At 41.9% G+C, this 11864-nt stretch overlaps 1 long non-coding RNA gene across 1 annotated transcript in view; it reads left to right on the top strand.

Annotated features, from left to right (window-relative positions):
• Positions 1-11144: 11144 nt before the first annotated feature.
• Positions 11145-11864, top strand: part of LOC122146719 — a 28469-nt gene continuing 27749 nt past the window's right edge. Inside the window, exon 1 of the long non-coding RNA XR_006161239.1 lies at positions 11145-11391. This is a non-coding gene — a long non-coding RNA (uncharacterized LOC122146719). The remainder of the gene's footprint in view (positions 11392-11864) is intronic.

Raw genomic sequence — 11864 nt, 5'->3', positions numbered from 1 at the left:
TAGAACCACACACACACACACACACACACACACACACATACACACACACAAAAAAAAAAAAACACAATATTGAACACACAAACAGTAGTGAACACACACACACACACACGCATGCACGCACACACACGCACACACAAACGTTTGATTTTGTGAAAAGTGGGGAAATCCCATAGGCATAATGGTTTTTATACTGTACAAACTGTATGTGCGANCATCACAGAAATAAATTACAGTTTAACAGAGATTCACACAGAAAACAGCTGTTTTAAATTGTAATAATATTGCACAAAACTTTTTTGGCACTGAAATAAACAAAAGCATATGTAACTGGGAAAATATACATATATAAATAATTACAAATTGCAGCTATAAATAATTTCATTTTGTTATAAGAACAGTTTAATGGCCACAAACTAAATATTTTAGTGAATTATATTTCTAATTAAAATGTCATTATGCTCGCAAATGTAATGTTGTGAGACAGTTTGAATTAATACCATTAACAAAATAATAAAAGCAAATTAATAAATATAAATAGAATGAAAAATGAGTTCAGTCTAACACCTCTATGTCGTCTGAGACACTGAGAATAAAAACGTAGTGCACATCTGAATAGGTGTGTGTTCTGACGGTTTCGCATGAAGGAGCTCATAGCAGGTAGAGACAGAGCTGTTCCTCTGAACGGCTGCCCTCTAAACTGACCTCCACCTTTCATCATCCACACACACCCCACACGCACGCCGCGCGCTCTCTCACCACCACCCAGCACCACACTGCGCGCGGCGCCCCACCCACCCACACACACACCGCGCCCCACCCCACCCAACACACACGCGCAACACATCACACACACACCCACACCTCACACCCACCCCCACGCACACACCGCACAAACACCAGCACCCCCACAACACACGCCCCGCACCCGCACACAAACACACACACACACCCTCGGCACACGCACACACACACACCCACCCCACACACACACCCAACACTGCGCACGCTACAGCACACAGCACACACACAACACACACACAACACGCACACGCGACCACACACACACACGCGCGCACACACGCACAGGCACCCACCACAACACACTCGGTGACACACAACACAGCACACGGCCCCAACACACACACCACACGGCACCCACACACCTACACACACTACACACCACATGCACACACGCGACACAACACACGCGCGCACACACCACACACACACACATCGACACACACACGCGCCGCTTTTTGCGCGCACTGCATAATCCCCATACCGTCGCAATGCACCACCACACACTAACAACACGCATGCCCGCAGCACCCCGCACACACAACCCGCTACACCGCACAGCACAGCACACACAACACACCCGCGCAGGCATCACAAACCCGCGCACCCCCACGTCGCACAGCCACACACACACAACAGCCACGCGACGCAAGTCGCGCCACACACGCTCGACGACAAGTACACACACACACCCACTAGACGCGGCGCGCGCGCACACACCATACACCGCACACACCACACACACGTTGCGTCCGCGTCGAGCGCACACAACACACACACACCACACACACACACACCACACACACGCACAAATGCACACCACACAACACGCGCACACACACACACACACAACACACACAACACACACGCTCGCTCGCTCGCCCTTCACACACACTACCACACACACACACACGACACAACACCGCACAGACACGCACACACACACGCACACACTACACACACACCACACCGCGCTGCGGTCTCACACACACACACACACACACACTCACACCACTCTCGCTCTCACCCACCACACCAGCGCGCGCGCGCACAGACACACACACACCACACAACAACACACCACACCACACACTCACAAACGACACTCCACACACACACACACACACACACCCACTCTCGCGCGCGCGCGCGCGGCGCGCGCGCTCAGACACACCCACACCACACACCACACACACACTGCTCTCTCTCTAGCACGGCGCTGCAAAACACACACCCACACACGCTCGCGTCGGCTCACACCACACACTCGCCGCACTCACTAGCCTCTCTCACACAGCGGCCCACACACACGACACTCACACACACACACAAACTCACACTCGACGCTCGCATCACACAGCCACACACACACTGCGGCGACATACACCACACACAGCGGCACACTCGCGCGGCTGCGCTCGGACACACACACACCACACGCGCACGTCGCACACGCACCGCGCACGCACATACACCCACACACACACACACACGCGTCCGCGTCTCTCGCACACACACACACACACCCTCACACACATACACACCACACACACTCACTCTCTCTCTCACACCACAACACACACTCTCCACTCACTCTCTCTCTCCACACACACACTCTCACACACACACACACACACACACTCTCTCTATCACCCCCACACACACACCACACACAACACACACACACTCTCTCGTCTCTAACACACACACACACACTCACAACACACTCTATATCTCTCACACCACACACAACACACGACTGTCTGCTGAGGAATGAGGCGCGGGAGAGAAGACTGCTGAAGAACTCACGTCTTCACTAAAACAATCATCCATGTCCCTCTTCTGTTATATCTCTGTCTTGTCTGTCTCTCTCTCTCTCTCGCTCTGTTCCTAGCCTGCTGTCTTATACTTCATTCTGCCGTCCGACTCTACAAAGTGGATCGAGGAAAACTAATCTAGACTGGTGTTTTGGTCGTTCAAGAAAGCTACGGTTGTAAGGTCAGTGCAGCGGTGTGGAGGCGACTCATGCTACCGGTCAGTATTGAATCTCTAGCAAGTGTGGAAGAATGCCGGCCGCTTTAATGCAGTGATGTCAATGAGACACGAAACATTGGTCAAATCAAGAGAGCAGGACTGCTTAGCGACTCTGCTTCTTCACGTCTCTGTCTCAGATTCTCGCTCTTTCTGTTTGAAGGCTGAGTGTCCTCTTGTGAATTTCTGAGCAGTAAATCCATACTTGTCACATTGGCAGCCGGTCTGGGGCCGGCTTGTTCTCTTTGTCCTTGTTAATAATAACAGGGTTCAGGGCCCTGCATTTCCTGCCCAGCAGGGCTGCCGTGTCATTAGCAGGCGGGAAACAAGCTATCCCCCTTCAGAAAGCCGTTTCGACGAGTTCTCCTGGCCCTGGGCCACTCAAGCTGAAAGGTGCGCTGCGGTCTCTGCCAGAAAGTTCGCCTTGGCTAAAGGGTCAGAATAATAGAGGGCCTTCTGGGTCAGGAAAATCGATATGTTCACCCGAAACAGTCCCATGTAATCTTTGGCGGAGACCATCCCCCCCCACGCCCCCCCTTTTTTTTCCTCAAATAGATGTGAAGCAAAGAGCAGTATTTACGGGCATTGGTGGAGGACCCGGCTCAATGAGGCGTTACTCCTGCTCCGGTGTTAAGTGCCGGGAGACTCAGCCTTTTTCCTATTGGCCTGACAGGAGAGATGTCAGGCCACAGTAATGTACAGGTGCAGGGGTGCGTGGAAAACGCTATCAAGATCCAGAACAAATCCAGAAGGAAAAAAACAACCTCTCTTTGATAAAACCTTTGGTAGTGATCTTCACACCTTCTAACCAATACGCAAGGCGTCGTGACTTTGGTCTCGTTAGATTTTGTTTTTTAACGTGCGCTTGAGTCTGTTATAGTAGAGAAATAATGCCTTAACAAATATGAGAATTATCAAACACGATTGTGTAGTATGTTAGAAAAGTTCTGGATAATTTTTAGAGTTATGCCGGCTCACGGTGTCTTATCAAACAGAGGTGGAAAGTAACAAAGTACATTACTCGTGTTATGTAATTAGGTACTTTTTTGTGTTATTCGAGTTAATGTTTAAAATTGGTAATTTTACTTTTACTTAAGTATATTTTGTTTGAAGTTATTGTATTTTCGCTACCATTTAAAAACACATTAAATTCTGAGTAAAAAAATAAATCAAAAAAAAAAAAAAAAAATCCGCTCCCTGGAAACTTACTCTGCAGTAAATAATGGGCAGGAGAGAAAACTGACGCTAAAATCACAAGAAAGATGCAGACAGAAAAGACGCGTTATGGTTGCAAAGACCAGCTGAAAACGAAAACGTGTAGTATTCTGCTGAAGTTGAACTCAAGGAAAATGAACTGAACCCCATGAATATTTTTATGTTCTATTATGCAGTGTAAGCCTAAGCTGTGTTTGCCTGGTGAGACCAAACTAGCAGCTTAGTAAAAGCCCGACCATCAACCCTGCGCAAGCGTGTAGAGGTAAGGTTAATACTTGCAGTGGTGGTTTAAAATGAAAGCTTTGGACAGTTTAGCAAAAGGTTTTGCACAAAGTAGCCAAAAATGACAGTGGTCGCAGGGGGTGCGTATCTGCGATAATCGCTAATTATTGAACGATGTGCGATTTGCTACGTATTTTGTGCCAAAAACCCAAACAAAACCCGAGTGCCGTTGTCGGTCCAGTAGATTAGACTAGTGCGCAGCATTTCGAGTGCGTTCTTGCACTGCCGGATTGAGTTCTGTTAAAATGCATAAAGTGACACAAACTTGATACAGATATTGGGGGAAAAATATATATATATATATATATCATTTTTTCATATATTAAATCAGTATCACACGGAAAGAGTGGGTTGTCTTCCCAAAAGCAGGCATGTTACAGTGTTTTGTTTTGTTTTTTTTTTACAGCAGTCAATACACAGAAGTTAATTAAGAGACTTAGCGGCTTAGCCACCATATTGCCGTTTTTTTTTTTCTTTTTTTTTTCAACAAATATAATGTCCAAACACAGCCACCATAGCACAGTTTTTGTGCGTCCCTATGAGGATATGATGGTGGTTTCGCGTACTGAATGAATCAACCATTTAAATGATTCGGTTCCAATAGCAATGACGCCAACTATTAGCAGTGGACTTGCTGACACCTAATGGCGAATTTAATTTCACATTTAATGTTTCTTTTTTAGAATTTTCAATTGTGTACTCAACCATTTATGTGTGTATATTCAAAAACATTATTTTTGTGTGCATGTGTAATATGCAGGTTAAATGCATTCATGTCCTGCAGTAATCAGTGTGTAAATACATTTAAATGGCCACTTCAGATGCAACTTATCTGGATATTGAAAAAGATTAATTTTGTTAATAATTCTGATTTTAATTTGCCTGGTAAACGCAGCCCAAATGGTCTTATGATTATAAAAAAATGATTTCCTTCAACTGGTTTGAAGATTTAAAAGGGCTTCCCTGGGGTGTCAAACTCAGTTACTGGAGGGCCGTTTGTTTTAGCCAGGCCCAGAGTTTAGTTCCAACCTGCTCCACTGCCGCAACCTACTCAGCAGTTTTCAATAATAAGCCTAAAGGTTAGATTAGCTGGATCAGGTGTTGTTAATTAGGGTTTATATATAAACTGTGGCAGGGCCATGGCCCTCCAAGGAACTGAGTTTGAAACCTTTGGTCCTGTCCCAATATTGCCTCCCTCCACTGTTAACAATGTAATAAGTAATTTTTACTTCTGAGTACATTTTAAAATGAACTACTTTTTACTTTTAACTTGAGTATATTTTTTAGACTGGTACTTTTACCTTGTCTTAAGTAAAATTTCATTCATGTAATGGTACTTTTACTTGAGTAGAATATTTTCATACTCTTTCCACCTCTGATTATCAACACAAGAAAGACACCTTAAGAAACATATTCTTTGATGTTTCACCAAAATTAACCTTTATCTTTTCATTTTAAGCTACAATGAAACTGAATCAGCCACAGATCTTTCTTCCGTATTGTCACATTCATCTGAGAGTAACGGATTATCCAACACCAAAAAAATCCAGTCACAACAAGATTAATAGCATGCATTAAGAACATAGATAGGGGGATTTTTAATTTCCTGCCACAAACTTAACAAAAACCAAACATAATTGGTTAATCTAAATCTTTTTAATATAGATGTTTCCGTACTCTTCCTGTGACCTGTTCTTCTGACTCACCTGAAGAAAGTCTGCATTCTGTCTGAAGCCTGTGATACGAGCTGAATTTTAGGCTCTGTAGACCCTAGAGTCACAGGATCCTGATGTTTTCTTTTCTAAACGTGAGCCTACTTTGTTTCCACAGTTAAACTAATGTAAATGGGTGACATTCACAAATAAAAATAAGAAGTTCTGAGCACACTGAATTCAGTTAGTAAAGGCTGAGTGTGTTCTTATGTTAGGAAGTGTTAGGAGCAGTGGAGGTCACTGGCACTGTTCCTTATAAAGATCAGTAAGACTGTTTGTGGTTTTTAAAGAAGTCTTTTCTGCTCATCGTGGCTGCATTTATTTAAAAAATACAAAAAAAAAAAAAATTGTGAAATATTACTGCAATTTAAAATAACTGTTTTCTATATCTGTTAAACTGTAATTTATTTTTGTGATGTGCAGCTGTATTTTCAGCATCATTACTCCAGTCTTCAGTGTCACATGATCTTCAGAAATTCATTCTAATATGATGATTTATTAGTGATGCTAGAAACAGTTATTGCTGCTTATTTTATTTTATTATTATTTTTTTTTTATATTATTATTATTATTTTATTGGTGAACCTGTGATACTTTTTTTCTAACAATACACGAAAGCAGACTGGAGTATGTGCTGAAAATTCATCTCTGATCACAGGGAATAAATTACATTTTACAGATATTTCCATAGACACAGTTATTTTACATTGTAATGACTCTTTCAAAATATTAATGTTTTTTTCTGTATTTTTGCTATAATAAATGCAGCATTTGATGACAGAAAACGTCTCTTTAAAAAGTATAAAAATCTCACTGATCCCCAGATTTGTGAACGGCAGTGACTGTTCCTAAATTTAGTTTGTATAAAATCAGTTGAAAAGCCATAAACAGTCTTAAATGTTACAAGCAAGTCCTTAATTATGATTTTCAAGGAGGTCCTTAAATGTAGGTACTGTGACACAAGAATTGCAATTAACTTAATGTACGATTAAACTTCAAAAGGCGATGAATTTGCAATGTTTCAAAATCACATGCTGCTGCTTTGTTTACATGCCGTTACCGGGGAAACCGCTGTATTGTTCTGCCGTTTCCGAAAGCACCTCCCCTGCCTGGCAGAGAATAGGTGCATTTTTAATAAAAGCCCATCTGCTGTTTTTGTGTTTCAGACCAATATGAAAAATCACCCGTTTTTATGCAGCAAACACAAAGATTGTAAATGGTGAACTAGTGGATCGACAAGAATATTATGCATTATAAAATATCAACAATTTTAAGACAGTAACAAATATTTATGTTATTTAATGTAATAGACTATAATATTTATTGATAGTAATTGTTTTAAATTAATATATAATTCATACTTTTGTCCTACATTGTCTAAAAAAAAATGGTTTTAACAAAAAAGGCTGAAGAATGTTAAGTTTACATAATTAAAAAAAATATAAAATAAAGATTGTTTTTGTGCAAACCTGTATCTGAATGCTAAATATGCTTTTATTACAGTCCTTTTTAAATGTTATTTTGTGCAGGTCTTAAAAAGTCCGTTAAATAGAGCTTCAATATCCTGCAGATACCCCTGATCTGGCAAAAACCTATCAAGGCAGGTTTTTAGGAAGAGCCTGTATAATTGGTCCCGGACAACTTAAAATAAATAGAAAACAACTAGGCCTTATATGTTATGTGGGGCTTAGGTTCACTTCGTAATCAAACTGGCATTAGTTATGCAGTATCATTAGATAATCATATAATACTGAGCTCTCTGGACAGTGATTTTTTCTTGCTGTTTATGTTCGCGTGTGTTTTGGAGGATCGCTCACGCTGCTGAGGAATGTTCTTGAGTTTGCTGTCGGAGGCGGAAATATGGTTGTATTGTTTTTGGTTTTTTACCTCACAGAGGCCAGAGACTCAGAACCAGGTGTGGTCTTTTATTAAAATAAGCAATATGGCACTTTTTTTTTCCATGCCTCTGTTGTTGATTTGGCTGTTGAGATCAGAAAGGATCACACTGGGATGGCTTTGCTGTTTTTCCCCCTCCATATGGAACGTGTTTGCACCGTCGAATCATACACCCGGTAACCACACTGTCCTTCACCCCCCACCTGGGTGTTTTCTTTCCGAAACTCTCCCAGAACAGTGCCCTGGCTGGCATTATGTGGCAATGCAGAAGTCCAAACCCGAGCTGATGGTTGAATTGGTCAGCCGTGCCCTTGTGTGATATTATGAACTTGCTGTGGAGACGGACATGAGCGTCAGCTAAGCACACACTAGTCCCTGAATCAGCCTGAAGTGGCTAGGCGCCAGTTTTATCTACATTATTTGTGGAAAGGAAAGTGTGTGAAGAATCATCTCTGGTTATTGTGGCCTGGTCACACAGATGCAAATGTTTCAGGGCCAGGACCACTTAAAAATAGAAATAATTCGCACAGGGGTATCAGGGTATGAAGCATTCACCATGGCAACAAGGCCCAACAGTTTTTTTTATTTTTTGTCTATGTGAGTTATCAGATTTATTTATTTATTCTCTCTCTCCTTTGGACTGTAAATGAAAACTGCGCCCGCCAATGAGAGTTTGTTGGTGACGTGTACACACAATCCATTGGCATTAGTAGCACTAAAGCCGGTGTGGGTCAGTATGGGGACTAAAATTAGCTTGCACTTTATAATGTGCAATGTAACTTAATTTAGTCTTGATCAAATTCAATGCCAACAAAAAAAAAAAAACATAGAGTTCTTTAAGTGATATATCAAAATCCTTAATTATCATGTTAAGATATCTTAAATTGGGGCCCTGGAAAAAAAAATGAATTAGCTGGATGTGTTTATGTAACTCTAGGAAAAGTGAGCTTTTAATTAAAGAAACTATCCCTAACATTTTAAAATCGATGATATTGTGCATTTTATTATCATATCCCAAGCGATTGCAATAATCACACTTCCTGTTACAGAGATATCGTTTGACTGGGGGGTTGAGAGGGAGGTTTGTCAGGAGATGACTTGGCCTCAGATACTATGTAAACGTGACGGGGAGCTGCAGGATGACTATGCCACTGAAAATTAATGATGACTTGCCGTTTAAACTGTCATTTTTGCATTTATTGACACACTGTGTTTCTAATGAATGTTGTTTCAGTTTGTGTTGACACACATCTGGTGTTTTGTTTAAAGGGGGGCGCTGATATACATAAAGGGCCTTGCCTTGGAATTGATGGTACAATGGTTTTTGGTGTGTAGTAATAGTTTAATTCGCCCTGAAGAATAATAACTAACAATTAACAGGTTTTTTTTTTTTTTATTATTTATTTAGACCACAAAAAAAATGTATTGCCTTTCTTTAAAAAACGCATCAGCAAAATCCATAATCAAATATCTGTAATTTTGGGAGTGTGAAATTGTGGTCCACACTTTGGGGAACCAATTACCACTAATAACTCACCATTAGCGCTGGGACCTTTAGTATCAGTAAACTCCTAATGTGCTGCCTCATTTAATAGTTAGTAACATAGTTTTATAGGCTCATGTCAGCAATAAAGCATTAAGATTTTCAACAACTAAAGTATCACCTGGAAGTCCAGCACTGCTGTGCCAAGAAGCTGCAGCTGTGTGTAAAGAGTTTGGGAAATAAGTGGCCTTGTATTGAGACAGGTGGTTATTAGGCAACTGGTAAAAAAAAAAAAAACTATAAAATTGCGATGTTTGTATAGCAATAGTACCTCTCAAGCGTTTGTTTCTCATCTCAGTTTGCACACGACACTAAAAAGATAAACATAGAGTTGCCGGACCTGTAGCATGGTCTCCCAGAGCCCAACACAGGCCTTGGCTCTCGTGAAGAGGAGTGACAGAAGTACTTTCAATCCTGCAACGGGCCAAGGGGAACTGTTTATTAACTCGGCAGACATAGAGAGGAAGAAACAAAGCGTGGGGAAAAGATTCGACAGAAAAGGTTTTGATTCTCGTCTTTGAGTCTTTGATTTTTTAACCCCTAAACCCCTGGGAGCAAGCAAAATGTCGGGACAATTTCCCAACCCCCGCTAGACCTTTCCCCCTTTTCTTTGTCACAAGCCTTTTAAACTGATATAATAGAGGCGTAGTGAGAGTATCCACACGGTATGCATAGTGTTTGACCTGGTCCGCCGTGCTCTGCTTTGGGTTATTAAAGAAAACAGTGCGCAGTTGCAGACGTGATCCCGTGGGAAAGCAGTGTGATTTGTACCCCCTCGCTGCTGTCGTGTGTGGTTGTGTTTGTGGTGTGATTCTAAGAGAGAAATAGTCTCTGATAATCTCCTTCCTCTTCAGTTTTGATAAGTGGTTAAAAAAAACGCTTTGCTTTTACCATGGAGCTCCTTGTTTTAGTAAGCGTTCCAGGCTTGTTTGGGGAACGCTTCCTTGCCGCACAGAGCTGGTGGTGTTCAGGCAGTTGATTTACGCGCTACCTGCTTGAACGAACGCGTTTTGAAGGCGGTTACACTCATTAGGCTAATGCTCTCAAAACCGGTGGAATCATTTGTATGCGAGGTGCTAGCTTGAGCTTGTTTCTGATGGTCAGGCCTGCGTCAGTCTGGAGTTAGCGTTATTACGCGTGTATTAGCACAAGCGAGCGCGGCCCCCGGCAGGAGTCTCATTAGAGCGCTGCAGCCCTGCATAACCCTCCACGTCACTCACCATTAACAAGACCACTATTAGCAAAACATAAAAACACAGCCTTTCTTCCTCCAGAAGGGATTTTCAAGTTTTTAAATCAGACTGGGTGCATTGGGATGTGTAAATAAAATTAAAACTTATTAAAACATCCGCACGCTGATCAAAGTTGCGCTCATAAACATATTCGCTGAATCAAAAGAAATTAGTCGCTGCGCCGTTCTTCCCTTTCGGAGAAGTCCTGGCCGTTTTACTGGCTCGCTGCATAATGAAGAGAGACGGAGCTGGAGGAGGCTTGAGGGGGATGGAGATGCTGTTTGGATGAGCGCATCCTTCAGGAGGACATTCATAGCTTTTAATGCTGAATCTCACGATGGATTAGAACGGAAGATCTGCTGGTGAAGCTGTTAGCTGAGGAGAGAGCGTTCTCATGACGTGGGATCAGAAACCCAAGGCGCTCTGCCATACAGCAGGTTCAAGGACGTTATGAGCCGAAAGCGTCTGTGGAGTAGGGTTTAAATAGTATTTGTGTTGCAGAGCTCTCCTGCTCGTGTAATATTGACTTAAAAGTGGAGCACAAACTGAGCGAGACCTCGCAGACATTACAGTATCAGTGGAAGGAACTGAACTGATCGTTTTCATTTTGAATCAGCAGTTTGTCTGGACGATAAAGGTTATGTTCACACTGCAGATTAATGACGCAGAAACTGGATTTCAGGTTTTTTCTCCTCTTTATTCATTTATTTGTTTGTTTGTTTTACCATATGAAACAGCAAAACATCACACTGAATATGAAATTTTCACTTCTGCTCTGGAAGTAAAGTTTGATACAAATAAATCGAATCAGACATTAGAATAGTCAGATGACGATGAATGATGTATACACACCACACACACACACCACACACACACACACACTGATCTTTATATACAATTGCTTCACGTGATCTGTAATAAAAAGGAACTGTGTTTTTACTCATAACATGCCATATTCTGTTGAATACATGGGGAATCTAGTGCCGTAACTAGTGCTTTCAGTCGATTAAAAAAAATAACTATCGCACATTTTTCTGTAATTAATTGCAATTAATTGCATATTAATATAACATTTTTATATTGTCATAATTTCTCACTGAATCTCCAAATTATTGTGGAAACAACAAAAAGATGGCATCTTATTACTAAGTAGCC

Source organism: Cyprinus carpio, chromosome A1 (assembly GCF_018340385.1).
Source record: "Cyprinus carpio isolate SPL01 chromosome A1, ASM1834038v1, whole genome shotgun sequence".
Lineage (NCBI taxonomy): Eukaryota > Metazoa > Chordata > Actinopteri > Cypriniformes > Cyprinidae > Cyprinus > Cyprinus carpio.
This window is presented reverse-complemented; position numbering and strand designations above follow the sequence as displayed.